Consider the following 24,508-nt stretch of genomic DNA (forward strand, 5'->3'; position numbering starts at 1 on the left):
AGACTCCTTATCCCTGTGTCCTGTTCTTCTAGACTGTTTTTCTTAAACTATGTCACAACTATAATGATTCATCCTGTGAGAATTCTCAGTATGTTCTCTAGAATGAATCATCGAATCATAGAATCGTTAGGGTTGGAAAGGACATTTAGATCATATAGTTCCAAACCCCCTGCCATAGGCAGGGACACCTAACGCTAAATCATATCACCCAAGGCCTTGTTCAAACTGGTCTTGAACACTGCCAGGGATAGAGCATTCACAACCTCCTTGGGCAACCTATTCCAGTACCTCACCACCCTAACAGGAAAGAATTTCCTTCTTACACCCAACCTAAACTTCCCCTGTTTAAGTATTAACCCATTACCCCTTGTCCTTTCACTACAGTCTCTAATGAAGAGTCCCTCTCCAGCATCCCTGTAGGCCCCCTTCAGATACTGGAAGGCTGCTATGAGGTCTCCATGCAGCCTTCTCTTCTCCAGGCTGAACAGCCCCAACTTCCTCAGCCTGTCTTCATACGGGAGGTGCTCCAGTCCCCTGATCATCCTCGTGGCCCTTCTCTGGACTTGTTCTAACAGTTCCATGTCCTTTTTATGTTGAGGACGCCAGAACTGCACACAATACTCCAGGTGAGGTCTCACGAGAGCAGAGTAAAGGGGCAGGATCCCCTCCTTCGACCTGCTGGTCGCGCTCCTTTTGGTGCAGCCCAGGATATGGTTGGCTTTCTGGGCTGCAAGCGCACACTGCCTACTTATGTTCATTTTCTCATCAACCAACACCCCCAAGTTCTTCTCCGCAGGGCTGCTCTGGATCTCTTCTCTGCCCAACCTGTAGCTGTGCCTGGGATTGCTCTGACCCAGGTGTAGGACCTTGCACTTGGCATGGTTAAACTTCATGAGGTTGGCATCAGCCCACCTCACAAGCGTGTCAAGGTCCCTCTGGATGGCATTCCTTCCCTCCAGCGTATCAACCGAACCGCACAGCTTGGTGTCATCGGCAAACTTGCTGAGGGCGCACTCAATCCCACTGTCCACGTCAGCGACGAAGATGTTAAACAAGATCGGTCCCAACACCGATCCCTGAGGGACACCACTCATTACTGGTCTCCAGCCGGACACTGAGCCATTGACCACAACTCTTTGCGTGCGGCCATCCAGCCAGTTCTTTATCCACCAAGTGGTCCATCCATCAAATTGATGTTGCTCCAATTTAGAGACAAGGATGCCGTGTGGGACAGTGTCGAATGCTTTACACAAGTCCAGGTAGATGACATCAACTGCTCTACACCTGTCCATCAGTTCTGTATCCCCATCATAGAAGGCCACCAAATTGGTCAGGCAGGATTTCCCCTTAGTGAAGCCATGCTGGCTGTCACCAAGAACCTTTTTGTTTTTCATGTGCCTTAGCATGCCTTCCAGGAGAATCTGCTCCAAGATTTTGCCAGGCACACAGGTACGACTGACTGGTCTGTAATTCCCTGGGTCATCCATTTTCCCATTCTTGAAAATGGGGGTTATATTTCCCTTTTTCCAGTCATCGGGAACTTCACCTGACTGCCATGATTTCTCAAATATGATGGCCAGCGGCTTTGCCACTTCATTCGCCAGCTCCTTCAGGACCCGCAGATGGATCTCATCAGGACCCATGGACTTGTGCACGTTCACATTTTCAAGATGGTCTCGAACCAGATCCTCTCCTATAGTGGGCGCAGGGTCTTCATTCTCACAGTCCCTGCGTCTGCCTTGCAAGACTTGGGTGGTGCGGTCAGAGCCTTTGCCAGTGGAGACCGAGGCAAAGAAGTCCTTCAGAACCTCAGCCTTCTCCAAATCCTGTGTAGCCAGTTCTCCCAAGAGCTTCCTGAGGGGGCCTACGTTCTGCCTAGTCTGTTTTTTATTTGCTATGTACTTGTAGAATCCCTTCCTGTTATCCTTAATGCCCCAAGCCAAGTTTATTTCTAACTGGGCCTTAGCTTTCCTAACCTGGTCCCTAGCTTCCTGGATAACATCCCTGTATTCTTCCCAGGTCACCTGTCCTTGCTTCCAGTTATTATAAGCCTCTTGAGCTGTACTCTGTTTTTTTTCTCTATGTAACATATACCTCAGTAATTTTGCTACTGTTAAAAAGCCATCAAAATTAACATTACTTAAAACTAATTCTAAAGGTTTCTGTATTCCATTTTGTGATTTTTTGCCCCCTTGTCTCTGCTCCCACAGACAGAGAACCAGGATGGAAAACTACTGCCTGACATCTTCAAGAAACAGTGAGCTTTACAACAGCGCCACCCGCATTGCTGTCGCTCCTTGCTTTCCCACCTAGAAGACCATTTGAATCCAACCTTTTCGGTACTCGTTCTCGGCTGCTGTTGTGGTTTAAAGCACATGGTTTAAACCCAGCCAGACAGATTGTTTGCCCCCTTCTTGCCCTCCCCCTACTCCCAGAGGGACAGAGAGGAGAACTGAAAAGAATGGAACTCCCACGGGCTGAGATAGCAACAGTTTAGTCACTAAGGTATAACACAAATCACTACTGCTACCAGCAATAATAATGATACATGAAATAACAAGGGAAGAGAATACAAAACCTCACCACCAGTTAACAGATAACTCACCCCCCCAGCCCAATCAAGTACTGACCAATACCTCCTCCAACCGTCCAGTCCCTGCCCTTCTGAATAACTCTCAGTTACATCCTGGGCATGACGCGCTGTGGTATGAAATACCTCTTTGGTCAGTTTGCACCAGGTCTGCTGTCTCTGCTTCCTCCCGGCTTCCCTCCTTCCTGGCAGAGCATGAGACTCACAAAGTCCTTGGCCAAACGAAAGGATCATAGTAATCAGTTCTGTTCCCAGGCCGAAAGTCAAAACACAGCACTGCACCAGCTACCAAGAAGGAGAAAAATGACTGCTGCTGCTGAACCCAGGACAGCAGCCCAGCAACAGAGTGAGTAGAGCACGAACGTTTGGCCTCTGCTCCCTCAGCCAAAGAGCCAGGAGAGAAAGACAGTGCTTGCCATGTTCAACACACAGTGAGCTTCCCAGCGGTGCCACCCACATTGCTGTCACTCCTTGCTTTCCCACCTAAAAGTCCATTTGAATCCAACATCCTTCAGTGTTCGTTCACGGCTGCTAAGCAGCAGAGCACGAATGTTGGGCCCCTGCTCCCATAGCCAAAGAACCAGGAGAGAAGGCTGGTGCTTCGCATCTTCAACACACAGTGAGCTTTGCGACAGTGTCACACACATTGCTGTCACTCCGCATTTCCCACCTAAAAGTCCATTTGAATCCAAACTCCTTCGGTGTTCGCTCTCGGCTGCCCAGAAGCAGAGCAAGTAGAGCACGAACATTTGGCCTCTGCTCCCAGAGCCAAAGAGCCAGGAGGGAAAATTGGTGCTCGGCTTCTACAACACGCTGCGAGATTTGCAATGGTGCCACCCGCATGAAAATAAAGCACGTTCAAGAGCATTCTAATGACCCACAGATGTTCTCAACCCTAACCCTAACCCCAACCCATTTCTCCCTCTGTACCTGTAACAATGTGAGTGTAATATTATATATAGATATATATATAGGAAAACACAGTAAACGTAACAAAGTGAGCAAAATAAAGCATGTTCAAAAGCATTCTAATGACCCACAGAGGTTCTCAACCCTAACCCTAACCCTAACCCTAACCCTAAACCTAACCCATTTCTCCCCCTGTAACTGTAACAAAGTGAGTTTAATACTATAAATATATAGTCATTAGTGTTACAGTCATTCTGCAACAATTCCCCCCTTTTTCTTTGTGCGAGCAAGGCATTGTGGGTTATTCCGTTCACCTGTTGTATCACACAACTATAAGCAAGTCTAATAGCTACGATGATTAACCTAACAATGATACATAAGTGCAATACTTTAAACAGCAGTGTTTGACTCAACCTGTAATGCCCTGTGAAGACAACCATCTAGTTATTCTTAGGATATTGCTCATTTACTATTGCTGGGTAAGCTGAGCCAGGGTTCTCAGCTGTGCATGCATGGAATTAGCATAATTAGGGAGACTCATACAACACATTCCATCAAACTCTTCACATCCATGTCCCTGTTCCAACAACAAAAGGTTCTGCAGTGTTGCATGTCTTACAGAGTCAACATTAAAACAAATCAGAAATAGCCTTCGATGTAGAATTATCTGCTTAGCAACTCAGCAACCCAGTCTGCTTAGTTGAGTCAAGGCCCCGGCTGAAGCACTTACAGTGATTTGGCATATTATGATTGGATACATGTTTTGAAGACCCTTAGTGACTAACATATAATTGGTTAAACACAGGTGTGAGAACTCAACCTTGAAAGCTTGCCAACAGTCCACAGTCCTCATTAACTTGGTGAATTCCAGCCTCTTATCTTGCTTGCTTAAGCTTCTTCAGGCCTCTCATGGCCTTGCTGTATCTTTCAGGACTATTCAAAGTTTATGTACCAATTATGCATTCTCCTGTGAGAACACTGTCTCCACATCTTCCCCTTTTATGTTTTATATATGGTTTGGATGACCCTACTTGAGCAGGAGATCTGGGCTAGATTATATCTCCAACATATGCCAACTAGAGGCTGCCTGGGCCTGTCCCTTTTTCTGCTGTATGGCTCTCTGATAACAGGCTGTATAGCTCTCTGATCCTTCACATCAAGGTCTGGCATGGCATGTGTCCTCACCGCTCCACGCCTGCTGGGTTGCAGCAAACAGCGGAGCTAAAGGTTCTTCTTGGTGGCAAACACAGAAGCCAACCCAGTCTTGCCCTTGATTGTGGTAGCAGGCATTTGGTCAGCCTCAGTCCTTGCACCTTGTTGTCAATGCACAGTTTCACCTGCTTCATCCAGTAACAAGTTGCTACTACAGCAAGGCACACACACATTTACATTAGCAGAGTAACTATTACAGGGTGCAGCAGCATGTTGAAGATGCTGATGGCAGTGAGGGACTAGCCAAAGAAATTTCTTACCTGTGGAATTCTGCCCCCCTCTTAAATTTGTTCCATCACCTGCTTTATAACACTACTATTGTATTAAAATTTTTCTAGCTTTTGCCTTAGCATTTTTCTAGCAGCTACTGCAAATTTCCATACTGTAACATCTCTTTTACAAGTGACAAATCTATACAAGGTGCAGTTTCTTATTAGCAGCTAGCTAGTAAATACAGGTGGTTTTATACACAAAATCACAACCTCTAATAATAGCTACTTTACAAGCACACATATTCAGGATGTTACTTTTCAGTTGTCCCCCAAGTGATGTTTTGCAGTTAATCATTCTTTCTCTTTCTCTATCTCATTCTGCTTGGGCTATTCACGGTCAGCTCCTGTAGCTGAGGCATCAGGTTTTTCCATTCGTCTGTCCAGCTCATGGCAGGACTTCACAAACTTTGCAGGCAGTCGCCATGGACCTGTAGGCAGGAGGACACAAATATACCCCCTCCCCCAGGTTATCAGTTCTTGAGAAGTAGTCAGGTTAGACAGGTTAAATGCAGCATCATTACTCTCTCTCCCCCCCTCTTTTTTTCTTTTTTTTTTTTAGTCCCTGCAAAAGCCATCATTACACCCTCTACAGTCCCACGTACAGAACGTGGCACAAGGACCCTGTGGAGACTAACAGCAAACCAGCTCTGAGAAGCATCACTGCAGTGAGAGGTGGCAGGCTCAACCTTAGCAGGCGTCCCCGCAGAGGCTCTGCCTCCCCCACATCATATGAGGCTTGGGCTTTTATACTGACGAAAATGCACACTCATTCCAACACAGGTGGCCAGCCTGTGCTGGAAGAAGTGGCCAGCAGTTATCTACAGAGGTCTCCAAAGGTTGATAGAAACCTGGACATACTTATATTTACCAACTTCTAGTACATGAGTATCACAGGGAAACTGTATGGGCTCCCCCTGTCAATTGCAAAAAAATCTTAACATATACAGCTTGAGTATAAGAGTATTTTAACCCATACGTGGTCACTGTTTGTCAGGCCTCCTTAACTATTTTGAGATCAAGAGCTTCCCACTCTTTAGCCCCCTGCTGTGTAGTAAACACAGGATATGCAAAGATGCCCATTGCAGAAAATTCCCCAGTAATGATCGCATCCTTGGTTACCCATTGTTACAGCTGAGCGTCTCCAGGGCCAGTAAGTCTGAGCAGACCGACCCGGGAGACGAAGAGTCAGGGTCTGGAAGCAAAGGATATAAATCTGGCTTGGATTCAGGGGATTCGGGGGCTGATCCTGCGCTGAACTCAGGGTCTCCGTTGCTCGCAGCTGTGTCTTTCTTATCAGATGTCTCTCAATCGGTATGTAGCCATCTGCAGACCTGGCTCCTCCGTGACTGAGTTAAATTTTTTTTTTTCACTCTAGGGCATAGTGGGTTGGAGAGGCTCGCAGTTCCTTTAAATCTCCCGCTCGCGCATGATCCCTATTTTCTACTGCGTGCTTCAAAAAGGCGCAGCCATCGATCCGGCGCCGAGGCACCGCCCTCTTTCTTTCGGATTCCTCGACATTTATCATACGTATACCTTCTAATATACTTTCTCTGTCCTTTTCAAAGTCCCTACTTTTGGAACTGGGGTGGTGGGGGAGCAGGGGGTTACACCTCCTCCGCGGCACCTTCTGATGGGGGGAGAAAAGGAAGGGGGGGGGGTTGGGGGGGTGGGGGGGGAGTGGGAAACCCTCTGCAACCGCGAGTTGGGGGGAACGAGTTGTAATCTTCCCCCGGTTTCAACCGACCGGGGACGTCTGTTCCTAGTTTCTTCGTTGCTACCGCGGCAGTTTTCTTTTCTGCCTTGTATCTTTATATACAGTTCATTACTTCTCTCTGTGGTTTACCGAGTTTCTTTGCCTTTTTCACTGAGTGAAATAGTTCATCACCAAACATTCGCCACTCACTCTCCTCAAATATTGTATTAGGATCTGCAAAAAATCCCTTAGCCTTCCGTACAGCCACTAGACCTGCTAGCTGCTTTATAGTCTCAGGCTCAATTCCCCGCTTTTATAAAAAGCACTGTAATAAGTTCAGGGCTCAGTTCCCTGCTTTTATAAAAAGCACTGTAATAAGTCCAGGGCTACCTCTCAGTCCATTTTCATGGCCAGCCTTTTCCGGATCGTCTTCTTCTGGGTCGTCCTGTAACCTCGGTCTCCGGATCGGCCTCCAGTGTCTGGTTCGCCCCAGCGGCGGATTCCTTTCGGTTAGTCCAAGCACCCGGGTCCGTCACGCCACCGCAGCAGCATTGCCCGTGCTCCCCGGCCGCTGCCGCCGGCGCCGCTCATTCGCCGTTCCGGGTCCCCGTTAACTGGGGCCCTGTGTCCGGGTCCCCGTTAAACCGGGGCCCTGTATTCCGGGTCCCCAGTGACCAGGGCCCTGTAGTCCGCATCCCTGTACGGGCGCCATTTGTAAGCGGCGAGGAGAAGCAGACAGGCCAACCCAATATGGGTGATAAGCAAACTTCTACTTTATTTGTGACGCAGTTCACATATATATAGGAGTGGTATTCAGCCACTCCTTCTTGGCACAACAGTATTGGTTAGCCCCACACAGCTTCCTCCACGTTCTCCTCCCATGTCCGGTCTCCGGTTACCTGTGGGGGCCACCCCCTGCCTTGCTCGCGCAGTCCTCCAGGGCTCTATGGTCCTGCTCTTAGAGTCATTCTGCAACAGGTCTCTGCTTCCACAGCCAATGAAACATGTTGGAAAACATGTTTCTGAAATCTAAAACACACAGTGAGCTTTGCAACAGTGCCACCCACATTGCTCTCAATCCTCACTTTCCCACTTACAAGTACATTTGAATTTAACCTCTCCGGTAGTTGCTCTGGGATGCCCTGAAGCAGAGTGAGTACTGCACAAACGTTTGGCCGCTGCTCCCACAGCCTAAAAACCAGGATAGAAAGCTGCTGCTTGGCATCTTCAACACAAAGTGAGCTTTCCTATGGTGCCCCTCGCATTGGTGTCGCTCCTCCTTTTCCCACCTAAAAGTCCATTTGAATCTAAATTCCTTCGGTGTTCACTCTCGGCTGCACAGCAGCAGAGTGAGAAGAGCGTGAATGTTTTGCCACTGCTTCAACAACTGAAGAGCCAGGAGGGAAAGATGGTGCTGGACCTAGTCAGCACACAGTGAGCTTTGCAATGGTGCCCCTTGCATTGCTGTCGCTACTCGCTTTATCACCTAAAAGTCCATTTGAATCCAACCTCTCCGGTGCTCGCTCTCCGCTGTCCTGCAGCAGAGTATTAAGAGCACGAATGTTTGGCCTCTGCTCCCGCAGCTGAAGAGCCAGGAGGGAAAATAGGTGCCTGATATCTTCAACACACAGTGAGCTTTGCAATGGTGCCACCTGCATTGTTGTTGCTCCACACTTTCCCTCCTAATATTCCATTTGAATCCTACCTCTTCTTTGGTTGCTCTCGGCTGTTCTGTATCTGTGTGAGTAGAGCACGAACGTTTGACCTCTTCTCCCACAGTAGAAGAGCCAGGAGACAAAGATAGTGCTGGGACTCTTCTGTCGACGTGGGAGTAGTGGACAACGCAGAGACGATCAATGTGATCAAGCAATTGCCATTTATTGAGCATCAGGCATGATCTTTTACACACAAATCCACACATTGATTACACACTGATTGGTTAACATGCCTTGCCAACAAGCTTCTGATTGGGTTTTACACAAAGTTGCTTAATACAAGTTACCACAGTTACTTATGTTTAGCACTAACCTCAACATCCAAACACTGCAGTTTTACATCCTGTTTTTTGTCTTAACATCTGTTCTTAACATCGCTAACGTTGCAATTCCATCGCTAACGTTGCAATTTCATTTCCTCCACTGCTATCTCTGGCTAACCTCCCCTCTGGCCTAGTATGTTTCCACTTATAGAAAAGCTCTACTTATGCTAACTGAAGCTCTGCTTATGCTAACTGAGAAGCCCGACTCATGCTAACTGAATCCATACAACACTCTTCAGCTCACAGTGAGCTTTGCAATGGTGCCACCCGCATTGCTGTCAATCCTCACTTTCACAGAGGTGTCATAGAATCGTAGAATCATAGAATAATTAGGGTTGGAAAGGACCTTAAGATCATCGTTTTCCCACCTAAAAGTATATTTGAATCCAAGCTCTCCCGTGTTCGCTCTCAGCTGCCCAGAAGCAGAGTGAGCAGAGCACGAACGTTTGGCCTCTGCTCCCACAGCCGAAGAGCCAGGACACAAAGCTTGTTCGGGGCCTCTTCAGCTCACAGTGAACTTTGCAACGTTGCCACCCACACTGGTGTTGCCCCTCGCTTTCACAAAGAGATGTCATAGAATCATAAAATAATTAGGGTTGGAAAGGACCTTAAGATCATCTAGTTCCAACCCCCCTGCCGTGGGCAGGGACACCTCACACTAAATCATATCACCCAAGGCCTCGTCCAAACTGGTCTTGAACACTGCCAGGGATGGAGCATTCCCAACCTCCCTGGGCAAGCTATTCCAGTGCCTCACCACCCTAACAGGAAAGAATTTCCTTCTTATATCCAACCTAAACTTCCCCTGTTTAAGTTTTAACCCATTACCCCTTGTCCTATCACTACAGTCCCTAATGAAGAGTCCCTCTCCAGCATCCCTATAGGCCACCTTCAGATACTGGAAGGCTGCTATGAGGTCTCCACGCAGCCTTCTCTTCTCCAGGCTGAACAGCTCCAACTTCCTCAGCCTGTCTTCATACGGGAGGTGCTCCAGACCCCGATCATCCTCGTGGCCCTTCTCTGGACTTGTTCCAACAGTTCCATGACCTAAAAGTCCATTTGAAACCAACCTCTGGTGGTCACTCTCGGCAGGCCAGCAGCAGAGTGAGTAGAGCATGAATGTTTGACCCCTTCTCCCTTCCATGGTTTAAACCCAGTCAGGCAACTCGTTCACTTGCTCCTCCCCTTCTGTCTTTCCCCCGTCTCATGGGGAGATGGAGAGGAGAACTGAAAAGAATGTAACTCCCATGGGCTGAGATAACAACAGTTTAGTAACTAAGGTATAACACAAATCACTACTGCTACCACCAATAATAATAATGATAAATGAAATAAAAAGGGAAGAGAATACAACACCTCAGCACCAGCTGACCGATAACTTGCCCCACCCCACCAGACCAAGCACCAACCGATACCTCCTCCAACCCTGCAGTCCTATCCCTTCCTGGTAACTCTCCAGTTACCTCCGGGGCATGACGTGCTGTCGTATGGAATATCTCTTTGGTCAGTTTGGGTCAGGTGTCCTGTCTCTGCTTCATCCTGAATTCCCCTTTTCCCTGGCAGAGCATGAGACTCACAAAGTCCTTGGTTAAACCAAAACATCCTTGTTTCCAGCTCCGTTCCCAGACTGAAAGTCAAAACACAGCACTGCACCAGCTACCAAAAAGGAGAAAAATGTCTGCTACTTCTGAACCCAGGACACACCCACAGCCGAAGAACCAGGCCAGAAAGCTGTTGCTCAGCATCTTCAGCACACACTGAACTTTGCAATGGTGCCATGCGCATTGCTGTCGCTCCTCGATTTCAAACCTAATAGTCCATTTGAAACCAACCACTCCGGTGGTCTCTCTCGGCTGCCCAGAAGCAGATTCAGTAGAACATGAATGTGTGGCCTCTGCTCCCACAGCCAAAGAGCCAGGACAGAAAGGTGGTTCTGGACCTCTTCAGCTCACAGTGAGCTTTGATGTGGTGCCACTCACATTGCTGTCGCTCCTTGTTTTCCCACCTAAAAGTCCATTTGAATCCAAGCTCTTCAGCTGTCTCTCTCGGCTGAGCAGCAGCAGAGTTACTAGAGTATGAATGTTTGGCATCTTCTCCCAGACTCTAAGAACCAGGCCAGAAAGCTGGTGTGAGCATCTTCAGGACACAGTGAGCTTTGCAACGGAGCTACATGCATTGATAACTCTTCCCACTTTCCCGCCTAAAAGTCCATTTGAATCCAACCTCTTCGGTGGTCACTCGTGGCTGCCCAGCAGCAGTGTGAGTAGAGCACGAACACTTGGCCTCTTTTCCCACAGTCGAAGAACCAGGCCAGAAAGCTGGTGCTGGGCATCTTCAGCACACAGTGAGCTTTGCAATGGTGCCACCTTCATTGCTGTCGCCCCTCCCTTTCCCATTTAAAAATCCATTTGAAAGAAACCTCTCCTGTGCCCGCTCTTGGCCAGCCAGCAGCAGAGTGAGTAGAGCATGAATGTTTGCCCTCTACTCCCACAGCCAGTAAACCAGGCCCGAAAGCTGGTGCCTAGCGTCTTCAGCACACATTGAGCATTGCAACGGTGCCACCCACATAGCTCTTGCTCCTCGATTTCACACTCAAAAATCCTTTTGAATCCAGCCTCTCTGGTGGTCGCTGTCGCCTACCCAGCAGCAGAATGAGCAGAGCACGACCGTTTGGCCTCTGCTCTCACAGCAAAGAGCCAGGACGGAAAGCTGGTTCTGAACCTCTTCAGCTCACAGTGAGCTTTGCAACGGTGCCAGTTGCATTGCTGTCGCTCCTCGCTTTCCCACCTAAGAGTCCATTTCAATCCAACCTCTCCTTTGGTCGCTCTCGGCTGCCAAGCAGCAGACTTAGTAGAGCACAAAAGTTTGGCTTCTGCTCCCACAGCCGAAGAGCCAGGACAGAAAGCTGGTGCTTGACCGCTTCAGCACACAGTGAGCTTTGCAACGGTGCCATCCACATTGCTGTCGCTTCTCGCTTTCACACCTAAAAGTCCATTTGAATAGAACTTCTTGGGTGCCCTCTCTCTGAGAAGCTGCAGCAGAGTTACAAGAGCATGAATGTTTCTCGTCTGCTCCCACAGCAGAAGAGCCAGGAGGGAAAGCTGGTTCTGGGCCTCTTCAGCTCACAGTGAGCTTTGCAACTGTGCCGTCTGTATTGCTGTCTCTCCTCGCTTTCCCACCTAAAAGACCACTTGAATCCAAACTCTCCGGTGCCCTCTCTTTGCAGAGCAGCAGCAGTGTGATTAGAGCATGAAAGTTTGGCCTCTGCTCCTAGAGCTGAAGAGCCAGGAGGGAAAGCTGGTGCTTGGTATCTTCAACACAGTGAGCTTTGCAACGGTGCCTCCCGCATTGCAGTCGCTGCACGTTTTCCCATTTAAAAGTCTATTTGAATCCAACCTCTCCGGTGGTCACTCTCAAATGAACAGCAGCAGAGTTAGTAGAGCATGAATGTCTGGCCTCTATTCCCCCAGCTGAAGAGCCAGGAGGGAAAGCTGGTGCTGGGCCTCTTCAGCTCAATGTGAGCTTTGCTATGGTGCCAACTGCATTGGTGTCGCTCCTGGCTTTCCTACCTAAAAGTCCATTCGAATCCAACCTTTCTGTTGGTCGCTTTTGGTTGAGCAGCAGCAGTGTGAGTGGAGCACGAAAGTTTGGCCTATGCTCCCACAGCAGAAGTGCCAGGACTGAAAGGGGGTGCTGGGCATCTTCAGCGCACATTGAGCTTTGCAGCACTGCCACCCGCATTGCTGTCACTCCTCGCTTTTACCCGTAAAAGTCCATTTGAATCCATCCTCTCTGGTGGTCGCTCTCAGCTGCCCAGCAGCAGACTGAGTAGCGCATGAATATTTGGCCTCTGCTCCCACAGCCAAAAACCAGGATGGAAAACTGGCAAAGAACCAGGCCAGAAAGCTGATTCTGGGCATCTTCCACACACAGTGAGCTTTGCAACAGCGTCACCCGCATTGCTGTCGCTCCTTGCTTTCCCACGTAAAAGACAATTTGAATCCAACCTCTTTGGGGGTCACTCTCTGCCGATCAGCAGCAGCGTGAGTACGGCACAAATGTTTGGATTCTGGTACTACAATCAAAGAACCTGGTAAGAAAACTAGTGCCTGGCACCCTCATCACACAGTGAACTTTGCAAAGATGCCACCTTCATAGCTGTCGCTGCTCGCTTTCCCACCTAAAAGTCCATTTGAATCCTACCTCCTTTGGTGTTGGCTCTCAGCCACCCAGCAGCAGAGTGACTAGAGCACGAGCGATTGGCCTGTGTTCCCACAGCCAAAGAACCTAGTAAGAAAGCTGGCCCTGGGCATCTTCAGTGGTCAGTGAGGTTTGCAACTGTGCCACACGCATTGCTGTTGCTCCTCAGTTTCCCAACTAAAAGTCCATTTGAATCCAACCTCTCCAATGGTCTCTCTTGGCTGCCCAGCAGCAGCGAGAGTAGAGCACGAATGTTTGGCCTCTGCTCCAACAGCCAAAGAAACAGGATAGAAAGATGATGCTTGGCATCTTCAGCGCACAGTGTGCTTAGCAACAGTCCCACTCGGTTTGCTGTCTGTCCTCGCTTTCCCACCTAAAAGTCCATTTGAATCCAACCTCTCCGGTGGTCTCTCTCGGCTGCCCAGCAGCAGCGTGAGTAGAGCAGGAATTTTTGGCCTCTGCTCCCACATCCGAAGAACCTGGGAAGAAAGCTGGCCCTGGGCATCTTCAGCACACAGTCAGCTTTGCAATGGTGCCACCTTCATTGCTGTTGCTCCTCGCTTTCCCACCTAAAAGTCCATTTGAATCCAACCTCTCTGGTGGTCTCTCTTGGCTGCCCTGCAGCAGCCTATGTTGAGCACGGACGTTTGTCATCTATTCACACAGCCGAAAGGCCAGCTAAGAAAGCTGGTGCGTGGCATCTTCAACACACAGTGAGCTTTGCAACAGTGCCACCCGCATTGCTGTCCTTCCTCACTTTCCCTCCTAAAAGTCCATTTGAATCCAACCTCTCCGGTGCTCGCTGTCAGCTGCCCAGCAGCAGAGTGACTATAGCATGAACGTTTGGCCTCTGCTCCCACAGCCAAAGAACCAGGATGGAAAACTGGTGCCCGGCATGTTCAACACACAGTGAGCTTTGCAATGATGCCACACGCATTGCTGTCTCTCCTTGTTTTCATACCTAAAAGTCCATTTGAAACCAACCTCTCTGGTGGTAGTTCTTGGCTTCCCAGAAGCAGAGTGAGTAGAGCACGGACGTTTGGCCTCGGCTTCCACAGCCAAAGAACCAGGATAGAAAGCTGGTGCTGGGCATCTTCAGCACACAGTGAGCTTTGCAATGGTGCCACCTTCATTGCTGTTGAACCTCTCTTTCCCACATAAAAGTCCATTTGAATGCAGCCTCTCCGGTGGTCACTCTTGGCTTCCCAGGAGCAGAGACAGTGGAGCACAAACATTTGGACTCTGCTCCCACAGCCAATGAACCTGGTAAGAAACATGGTGCTGGCCATCTTCAACACAGAGTGACTTTTGCAAAAATGCTACCCGCATTGCTGTCGCTCCTTGTTGCCCTACCTAAAAGTCCATTTGAATCTGAACACCTTCAGTGGTCGCTCTCAGCTGCTCAGTAGCAGAGTAAGTAAGGACGAACATTTGGCCTCTACTCCTACAACCAAAGGACCAGGTAGGAAAGATCATGCTGGTCATCTTCAGAACACAATGAGCTCTGCAATGCTGCCCCCTCCATTGCTGTCGCTTCCCACCTAAAAGTGCAATTTGATTTGGAGAAAACTCCAGGAACAAACTTGCCAACAAAGTTTTCAAGCTGACAAGCAGGTATTCTTTATTGCGGCACCGGGAGACACGGGGGATAGCACCTCCTAACATGTGCCTCTCCATTGCCACACAAGCCATCCTTTTATAGCCGCTGGGCAGACATGCATATTCATGAGGCTACGTACGGATTACATAATTTTCCAGAAAGCTCCCCGCATGCGTACAGAATTGTGGTGGTGGTCTCTGAGGGTCGTTTACTTCTTCCAACAATCTTCATCACTTCTGGAAGCCTTTGAAGCATGCCCAGTAGATGCTCATACCAGTTTAATTGGTTCGTTAGCACCAGAGACATAATAATCCTCCTATCCTCCTACTTAGCAGTCAGTTTAACTGTAGCCCATCCTGGACACCTGCAGTTCCCAGAGACTCCTTATCCCTGCGTCCTGTTCTTCTAGATTGCTTTTCTTAAAACTATATCACAACTATAATGATTTACCTTGTGAGAATTCTCAGTATGTTCTCTAGCTGTACTCTATTTTTTTTCTCTACGTATCATGCACCTCAGGTATTTTCCATTGCTACTGTTACAAAGCCATCAAACTCAACATTACTTAAAACTAATTCTAAAGGTTTCTATATTCCATTTTGTGATTTTGTGCCCCCTTGTCTCGAATTCCCCCCTTTTTCTGTCCTTTTGCAAATTCTTCTGTGACATTTTGTACATTATCATTGCCATCAAAAGTCTTTTTGAAATAATTTCCCGCGTCTACTGGGTTCTTAATATCATTCCTTTTCCAATCTTCATAATTTATCATAGATCGTTTACAACACCAGAGGGAACATTGTATCATGCCACAAGTAATCAATATTAAAATAATCAACATCAATATTCCTGCAACCAGTTGCCTCAAAGAGAAGAGATTGGATAACCAAGAAGTTAACTTTTTCCATGTTTGTTCAAACCCCAGGAGGTGTCATCCATGGCCATTTCATGAAATATCTTAGTTTGTTTCCAAATTTCCTCCAGATCTGTTTCCATTCTGCCACTTTGGTCTCTATAGGAACAACAGCTTTCATTGATTATGGAACAAACCCCTCCTTGTGATGCCAGTAACATGTCTAGAGCCATTCGCTTTTGAAATACCACTTTAGACAGCCTGGTTATCTGTTGTTGTTCTGCCTGAATTATATCAGTGTTTTTACTTTCCATTTCCTCTATGGCTGCTGAGATATTTACAATTGCTTTTTCTAATTCACTTACTGCCAAAGATGGAATTAGCCCTCTTACAAAACTATGAAATGCTCTGTGCCGTTCCATTATAGGGTTAAACCCTCGCTTAGTTAATTTAGCAAAACTTCTAATCCAGGTGCCGAAAGGATACCTGTCGATAATAGTAAAATTGGGTATTATAGCACCTAAGGTGCATGCCCCCTTCCAGTTGGGGGGCAGACTCATATAAGCATTTTCTCCACATAACCAATACCATCCTTTCCCTTTAGGAACAGGCCACAACTGAACTACAATACCATCTATATTAATAGTATGATTGCAATTTGAAGGGTGACCTACATCTGTGGCATTTAAACAAGCATGATCTCCTACCCTGGTTCCTGGTGTTATACATCTTTGTGTATTAAATTAATTAACATCAATATTCCTGCAACCAGTTGCCTCAAGCAGGAAAGACTGGGTAACCATGTAGCATTTTCCATATTTCTTCCAAACCCCAGGAGGTGTCATCCATGGCCATTTCATGAAATATCTTAGTTTGTTTCCGAATTTCCTCCAGATATGTTTTCATTGTGCCACTTTGGTCTCTATAGGAACAACAGCTTTCATTGATTATGGAACAAACCCCTCCTTGTGATGCCAGTAACATGTCTAGAGACATTTGGTTTTGTAAAACCACTTTAGAGAGGCTGGTAAACATCGGGTATTTCAGCACCTATGATACCATCTATATTAATAGGAACGGGCCACAACTGAACTATGATTGCAATTTGAATGGTGACCTACATCTGTGGCATTTAGATTTCCTAGCCTGGTTCCTGGTGTAATACATCTTTGTGCACAGGTGTAATATTTATTACCTGGATTAGGATTAACTATTCCAAATTTTAACCTTTCCTTCGAATACAGATTGTTAGTGTTCACCCACAAATTTGTCCATGAGATAGAGTTAGGAATTGGAACGCCAATGAATGGGAGATCCAGGCTTTCTCCTGATTTAGGCAACTGTGCACACACCCAACAGTCACTACGGTTAAAAATATTAGTAACATTCTGCACTAATTTCAGGTATAAATTCTGGCCCCAAGTTTGTGTGCCAGTTATCATATGAGTCCAAATTATGACAGATGCAATTTCATACATAAGGGTCCTGAAGGTTCGATCCGCCATGTCTTCTCTGGCTCTGGTGCTTTCTTAATTCTTGAATAATATGTCCAAGCAGGTTGTTCCTTTATCTTCACTGCTGTAAAGGTGGTCAGTAATACCTGGTACGGTCCGCTCCACTTCTCCTGTAGAGGATCTCCTTCATCTTTCGTACTTGCCCACTGGGCTGACCTCTTCTATTGATCGAGGTTTAGTTCGAATTCTTTATAGTGTCAGTGGTAACGCCTGGTACCAATAGAAATTTGTTTCCTGACATATTTTACTAATCTGTTGTTTAATCAGATGGCCTATATGAAACATGTAGTTGCCAATCAATTTCTAATTTTTTGCTAATTTCTTGTGACAATTTTGCACTAAAGTGTGAACCCCGGTCAGAAGAAATTGCGGCTGGTGCTCCAAAACGAGGTATTATTTCATTTAATAATGTTTTAATCACCTGCCTTGCATTATTTGTCCGACAAAGGAATGCTTCTGGCCAGCCTGAAAACGTATCTATTAACACCAACAAATATCGATAACCCCCTTTTCTTGGTAATTCAGAAAAATCTGTTTGCCACTGCTGTCCTGGATAACTTCCTCTCCCCATTGTCCCAATTTGATTTCTATTTTCAGTTTTTGGATTATTCTTAAGACATACCTGACATTGTTTTGTCACTAATTGAACTGTGGTGTATAGATTCCTTCCTACAATTTGTTTCTCTAAATATTTATACAAAGAGTTGCTACCCCAATGAGTTTTATTATGTTCTTCCTGATCTAACCTCCAGAGTTGGTTATAGGGGATTGCTATTCACCCATCGGGTATTTGAGCCCGATCCGCTTTATTTTCCTGTCCCTTTAGATCCTCAATCAATTTTCTATCCTCTTTTGAACACCTTGGTTTAGATTTTTCAATTGTTAGTTTGCCGTCAGGGATTAAGGACATGATTTGAGATTGTTCAGGTCTGGCTTCAAAATCAGCCAAATTATTTCCCATTTCCTGATCAGAGTCACCTTGTTGATGTCCTTTACTGAACATAATAGCGACTTCTTCAGGTAGCTGAACAGCTTCCAGTAATCGTAAAATTTCTGTAGCATGTTTAATCTGTTTCCCTTGTGTGTTCAAAAGTCCTCGTTCTTTCCAGATAGCACCATGTGAGGTGTTTGCAGGTAAAGGTTTAGCTTCTATTACCTGTGAAGTGATGGTAATGGCATATCCTGCCTTTCGTTTACCATTTTTCATGAAGCTACTACCATCAGTAAACCAAGAATCAGCATCTTCCAGAGGGTCTTCTTTCAAGTCTGGTCGGCTCAAATATACAGTCTCTATGGTTGTCAAGTAGTCTTGTGTTAGCAGTTCTGTCGATTGTTCCTGCAAAAAGGATGCTGGATTCACAGCGTTAGTGATCACAGTTTCTATATCACTCTGTTCTACAATGGTGGCCTGGTATTTTAAAAAACGTGAAGGAGATAACCAGTGGGCTCCTTTCTGTTCCAGGACTGCTGATACCACATGGGACACTAGCACAGTAATCTTTTGTCCCAAGGTGAATTTGTGAGCCTCTTCAATATTCATGACGACTGCTGCCACAGCCCTTAGGCATCTGGGACATCCTTTACTCGCTTCATCCAGCTGCTTTGAAAAATACACCATTGCCCTTCTGTATGGTCCTAGTTTCTGAGCAAGGACCCCCAAGACTATTCCTTGTTTTTCGTGGGAATATAGCCAAAACGGATTAGTCACATCCGGAAGTCCCAGAGCTGGAGCTCTCATAAACTCTATCTTTAAATTCCTAAAAGCCTCCTCTGATTTATCAGTCCAGTCCAAAGAGGGAGGGTTTCCCTTCAACAGTTCTTATAGCCAGAACACCATAATCATGGATCCAAAGTCTGCACCATCCTGTCATTCCCAGGAATGCCCGGAGCTCCTTGACGGTCAATGATCATGGAGTCTGGCAAATGGCTTCTTTTCTGGCAGTTCCAAGTTCTCTCTGTCCTCCTGTTATTTCATATCCTAGATAGAAAACTCAGGTTTGGATTAGTTGGGCCTTTTGTTTGCATACCTGGTAACCATTCAGTTCCAGAAATTCAATAATCCCACCTTTCACTGGACACAGTCTTCCTTTGTTTCTGTAGCATTTAACAGGTCATCATCATATTGTAACAGAGTCCCCGTCTGAGCAGGTGGCTTTCATAATTCTAATTCTCGTGCTAACTGATTTCCAAAAATCGCTGAACTGTTTTTAAACCCCTGAAGTAATACTGTACAAGTTAATTGAGTTTTTCTTCCTGAGTCAGGATTTTCTCATTAGAAAGCAAATAATTTTGGCTTTCTTTGGCCAAAGGTAAGCAAAAGAAAGTGTCCTTTAAATCCAGGACGGCAAGCCATTTCTGCTTGTTATTCAATTTAGTCAATAAATCATACGAATTAGCTACTACTGGACAAATATACTCTGCAATTTTGTTGATTACCCTGAGATCGTGACCGAATCTGCAACTTTTCCCATCATATTTCTTTACTGTCCAGATATGAGTATTTTATTCCAATTCACATTCAATTAATAATCTATATTTTAAAATTTATCAATTTTTTTTCATTCCCTTTGATCTTCTAATTTTAAGGGATATTGTTTTATTCTAATTGGGCAGGCCCCCCTTTTTTTTATTTCCACTTTAACAGGCAAAGCATTTTTTTGCCTTCCCTGGAACTTCAGATGCCCGTACTCCCACATATACCTGATTAAGGTTTTCTTCTATTTCAGGGAGGTCCTTCTTTTGGTTTTTCTGTTGAATTAAAGATAAACTCAAAACTACAATTAATTGACTGTTTTTAACTCTAAATTCCATTTTGCCATCTTTAAATGTTGCTTCTCGCCCTAAGAAAGATTTTAGAGAATTTGGCATGCATAAAAATTTATGCATTCCTATTTGTTTTCCCAATTTGTACTTTAAAGGTTTCAGATAGAGTGCCTTTTTTTTTTTTTTACCCCCACTTTTAATTGGTGGCCAGTAGCACCCACATCTGTAACGAATTCTTTCCTCTCTGATTTAACACCAGATAAGTTGCTCCTGTATCCACTAAAATTCCTTCTTATTTCCTCTAGTCTGTAGTTTTAATTTAATCAGTTGATCTGCTAGGGTAGATTCCCCAGGTCCCTGTCAGTCAAGTTCCAATTCAGCCACCGGAGCCACCCCATGGCACTGCTCCCCCTCCCCCCCCCAGGGCAGTCTCACTTCTTACGTCCAAACACCCCATAGCACGTACACCGATCCGTTTCCACAGAAGAGCCCACTCCCCCAACCTCTGCCCGTCGTCCCTCCTCCCACGCTCAAAAACAGGAGCTGCCTGAGCTCCCCCTCTTTCCCCATTGGTTTTCCCTTTTTTTTTTTTTCACAGCTGCTCACCCTGCTCTGCAGGGGCTGCAGATGCCTGCCTCTGCAACAGCTCTTGTGGTTTAACCCCTTACGTAACTCTGGATGTGAATGTGCCGCTTGTTGCCAGTGACAGCAATCTCTTCCTCCTTTTCAATATCAAATAGGACGGATACAGAGGCTGCTTCTCTCGGAGTACCTGTAGAGTACGAATTTTCACCCTCTGCTCAAACACCTGAAGAGCCAGGAGGAAAAGATGGTTCTTGGTATCTTCAGAACACAGTGAGGTTTGTAACATTGCCAGCCGCATTGTTGCTGCTCCTCTCTTTCCCACCTAAAAGTCTATTTGAATCTAACCTCTCCAGTGGTCACTCGGCACAGAAGCAGCAGAGTGAGTAGAGCATGAACATTTGGCCTCTGCTCCTAGAGCTGAAGAGCCATGAGGGAAAGCTGGTGCTTGGTATCTTCAACACCCAGTGAGCTTTGCAATGGTGCCTTCCGCAATGAAGTTGCTCCACGTTTTCCCACCTAAAAGTCTATTTGAATCCAACCTCTCCGGTGGTCACTCTCAAATTAGCAGCAGCAGAGTTAGCAGAGCATGAATATTTGGCCTCTACTCCCACAGCCAAAAAGCCAGGAGGTAAAGGTGGTGCTGGGTCTCTTCAGTTCGCAGTGAGCTTTGCAACGGGACCACCCTCATTGCAGTCGCTCCTAGCATTCACACCTAAACGTCCATTTGAATACAACCTCTTCAGAGCCGGCTCTCGGCTGCCAAGCAGCAGAGTCAGCAGACCACGAACATTTAGCCTCTAGTCCCAGAGGCGAAGAACCAGGCCAGAAAGGTGATGCTGGGCATCTTCATCACACAGCGAGCTTTGCAACGGTGCCACTCTCATTGCTGTCGCTCCTTGCTTTCACAACTAAAAGTCTATTTGACTGCAATGTCTCCAGAGCCATATCTCGGCTGCCTAGCAGCAGAGGGAGTAGAGTATGAATTTTCGCCGTCTGCTCACACACCTGAAGAGCCAGGAGGGAAAGCTGGTTCTTGGTATCTGCAGCACACACTGAACTTTTCAATGGTGACACCAGCATTGCTGTCGCTCCTCGCTTTCCCACATAAAAGTCCATTTGAATCCAACTTCTCTGGTGGTCACTCTTGGCTGAGTGGCAGAAGATTTAGTAGAGCACGAATGATTGCCCTCTGCTCCCACAGCAAAAGGTCCAGGATAGAAAGCTGGTGCTGGGCTTCTTCAGCTCACAGTGAGCTTTGCAACAGTGAGACCCGCATTGCTATCGCTCCTCGCTTTCACGACTAAAAGTCCATTTGAATCCAACCTCTCAGGAGCCCGCTTCTGGCTGCCAAGCAGGAGTTAATAGAGCACAAACATTTGGCTTCTAGTCCCAGAGCGGTAGAACCAGGCCAGAAAGCTGGAGCTGGGCATCTTCAGAACACAGTGAGCTTTGTAAAGGTAACGTTTTGGGTTAGGGTTAGGGTTAAGGTTTAGGGGTTGGGTTTGGGTTTGGGTTAGGGGTAGGGTTTGGGTTTGGGTTTGGGTTTGGGTTTGGGGTTAGGGTTAGGGTTAGGGTTAGGGTTAGGGTTAGGGTTAGGGGTTAGGGTTAGGGTTAGGGTTAGGGTTAGGGTTAGGGTTAGGGTTAGGGTTAGGGTTAGGCTTAGGGTTAGGGTTAGGCTTAGGAGTTAGGCTTAGGGTTAGTGGTTACGGTTGGGGTTACGGTTAGAGTTAGGGTTAGGGTTAATGTTAATTTTAGGGGTTTAGGTTTGGCTTAGGGTTTTGGGTAAGTGTTCGGGTTCGGGCTACTTTTATTGCTAGTTTTAGGGTTTAGGGTTAGGGTTTTGTTGAGGGTTGGGGGTAAGTGTTTGTGTTAGAGCGGGTTAGGGTTTGGGGTTAGGGGTAGGGCTAGGGTTAGTTTGAGATTCATGGCTAGGGGTTAGGATTTATGTTTTAGGGGTTTGTTGTTAGGGGTTAGGGTTATTGTTCGGGTTAGGGTAGCGTTAGGGGTAGCTTTAGGATTTAGGGAAGGGATGCCTTTGCATGCCTTCCAGGAGAATCTGCTCCAAGATTTTGCCAGGCACAGAGGTGAGACTGACTGGTCTGTAATTCCCCGGGTCATCCATTTTCCCCTTCTTGAAAATGGGGGTTATATTTCCCTTTTTCCAGTCATTGGGAACTTCACCTGACTACCGTGATTTCTCAAATATGATGTCCAGCGGCTTCGCAACTTCATTCGCCACCTTTTTCAGGACCCGCAGATGGATCTCATCAGGACCCATGGGCTTGTGCACGTTCAGATTTTTAAGATGGTCTCGAACCAGTTCCTCTCCTACAGTGGGTGCAAGGTCTTCATTCTCACAGTCCCTGCGTCTGCCTTCCAAGACTTGGGTAGTGCAGTCAGAGCCTTTGGCACTGAAGACCGAAGCGAAGAAGTCAGGGTTAGGTTTCAGAACCTCTTTGTATCGTTAGAATGCTCTTCAACATGCTTCATTTTGCTCACTTTGTTACGTTTACTGTGTTTTCCTATATATATATGCAGTATTACACTCACATTGTTTCAGTTACATCGAGAAAAATAGGTTAGGGTTAGGGTTCAGGTTAGGATTAGGGTTAGGGTTGAGAACCTATCTGGGTCGTTAGTATGCACTTGAACGTGCTTCATTTTGCTCATTTTGTTAGGTTTACTATGTTTTCCTATATATATATATAGTGTTACTCTCACATTGTTGCACTTAAAGTGAAAGAAATGCTTTAGGCTTAGAGTTAATGTTAGGGTTAGGGTTATGGTTTGGGTTGAGAACCTATCTGGGTCATTGGAATGCCCTTCAACATGCTTCATTTTTCTCGCTTTGTTACGTATACTGTGTTTTCCTATATATATCTATAGTAATACACATACTTGGTTACAGGTTCACTGGGAGAATTAGGTTATGGTTAGTGTTAGGGTTAGGGATAGGGATAGGGGTAGGGTTAGGGTTAGGGTTCAGAACCAATATCAGACTCGTTAGAATGCTCTTGAACATTCTTTATTTTGCTCACTTTGTTACGTTTACTGTGTTTTCCTATATATCTATATATATAGTATTACACTCACTTTGTTACAGTTGCTGGGGAGAAATGGCTTAGGGTTAGGGTTCGGGTTAGGGTTATGGATAGGGTTAAAGATAGAGTCAGGGTTGAGAACCTATCTGAGACGTTAGAATTCTATTGAACATGCTTCACTTTGCTCCCTTTGTTAAGTTTACTGTGTTTTTCTATATATATATATAGTAATACACTCACTTTTTTACAGTGACAGTGGGAGATATAGGGTTAGGGTTTGGGTGAGGGTTAGGGTTAGGGTTAGGGTTAGGGTTAGGGTTAGGGTTGAGAACCTCTGTGGGTCAATAGAATGCTCTTGAACATGCTTTATTTTGCTCAGTTTGTTACGTTTACTGTGTTTTCCTATATATATATAATATTCCACTCACATTGTTAGAGTTACAGGGGGAGAAATGGGTTAGGGTTTGGGTTAGGGTAGAGAACCTCTGTGGGTCATTAGAATGCTCTTGAACATGGTTTATTTTGCTCACTTTGTTATGTTTACTGTGTTTTCCTATATATATATAGTATTACACTCACTTTGTTACAGTTACAGGGAGGAGAAATGGGTTAGGTTTTGGGTTAGGGGAGAGAACCTCTGTGGGTCATTAGAATGCTCTTGAACATGGTTTATTTTGCTCACTATGTTATGTTTACTGTGTTTTCCTATATATATATATATATAGTATTACACTCACTTTGTTGCAGTTACAGGGGAGGGTTAGGGTTAGGGTTAGGGTTAGGGTTAGGGTTAGGGTTAGGGTTAGGGTTAGGGTTAGGGTTGAGAACCTGTGTGGGTCATTAGAATCGTCTTGAACATTCTTTATTTTACTCACTTTGTTACGTTTGCTGTGTTTTCTACATATAGATATGTTGTTAGGTTTAGGGTTAGGGTTAGGGTTAGGGTTAGGGTTAGGGTTAGGGTTAGGGTTGAGAACCTCTGTGGGTCATTAGAATGCTCTTGAACATGCTTTATTTTGCTCACTTTGTTATGTTTACTGTGTTTTCCTATATATATATAGTATTACACTCACTTTGTTACAGTTACAGGGAGAGAAATGGGTTAGCGTTAGGGTAGGGTTGAGAACCTCTGTGGGTCATTAGAATGCTCTTGAACATGCTTTGTTTTCCACACTTTATTATGATTACTGTGTTTTCCTATATATATATAGTATTACGCTCACTTTGTTACAGTTACAGGG

At 46.0% G+C, this 24,508-nt stretch overlaps 1 long non-coding RNA gene across 1 annotated transcript in view; it reads right to left on the minus strand.

Annotated features, from left to right (window-relative positions):
• The window catches only part of LOC130608559 (uncharacterized), a 51,289-nt gene extending 33,162 nt beyond the window's left edge, over positions 1 to 18,127 (minus strand). Inside the window, exons 1-2 of the long non-coding RNA XR_008974567.1 lie at positions 18,035 to 18,127; positions 16,984 to 17,002 (exon numbers count right to left, since the gene is read on the minus strand). This is a non-coding gene — a long non-coding RNA (uncharacterized LOC130608559). The remainder of the gene's footprint in view (positions 1 to 16,983; positions 17,003 to 18,034) is intronic.
• Between the last annotated feature and the right edge of the window lie 6,381 nt (positions 18,128 to 24,508).

The sequence above is a fragment of the Pezoporus wallicus genome, unplaced genomic scaffold (genome assembly GCF_028554395.1).
Source record: "Pezoporus wallicus isolate ANWC-B61680 ecotype Strahan unplaced genomic scaffold, APGP_CSIRO_Pwel_v1 contig_7682, whole genome shotgun sequence".
Taxonomy (NCBI): domain Eukaryota; kingdom Metazoa; phylum Chordata; class Aves; order Psittaciformes; family Psittacidae; genus Pezoporus; species Pezoporus wallicus.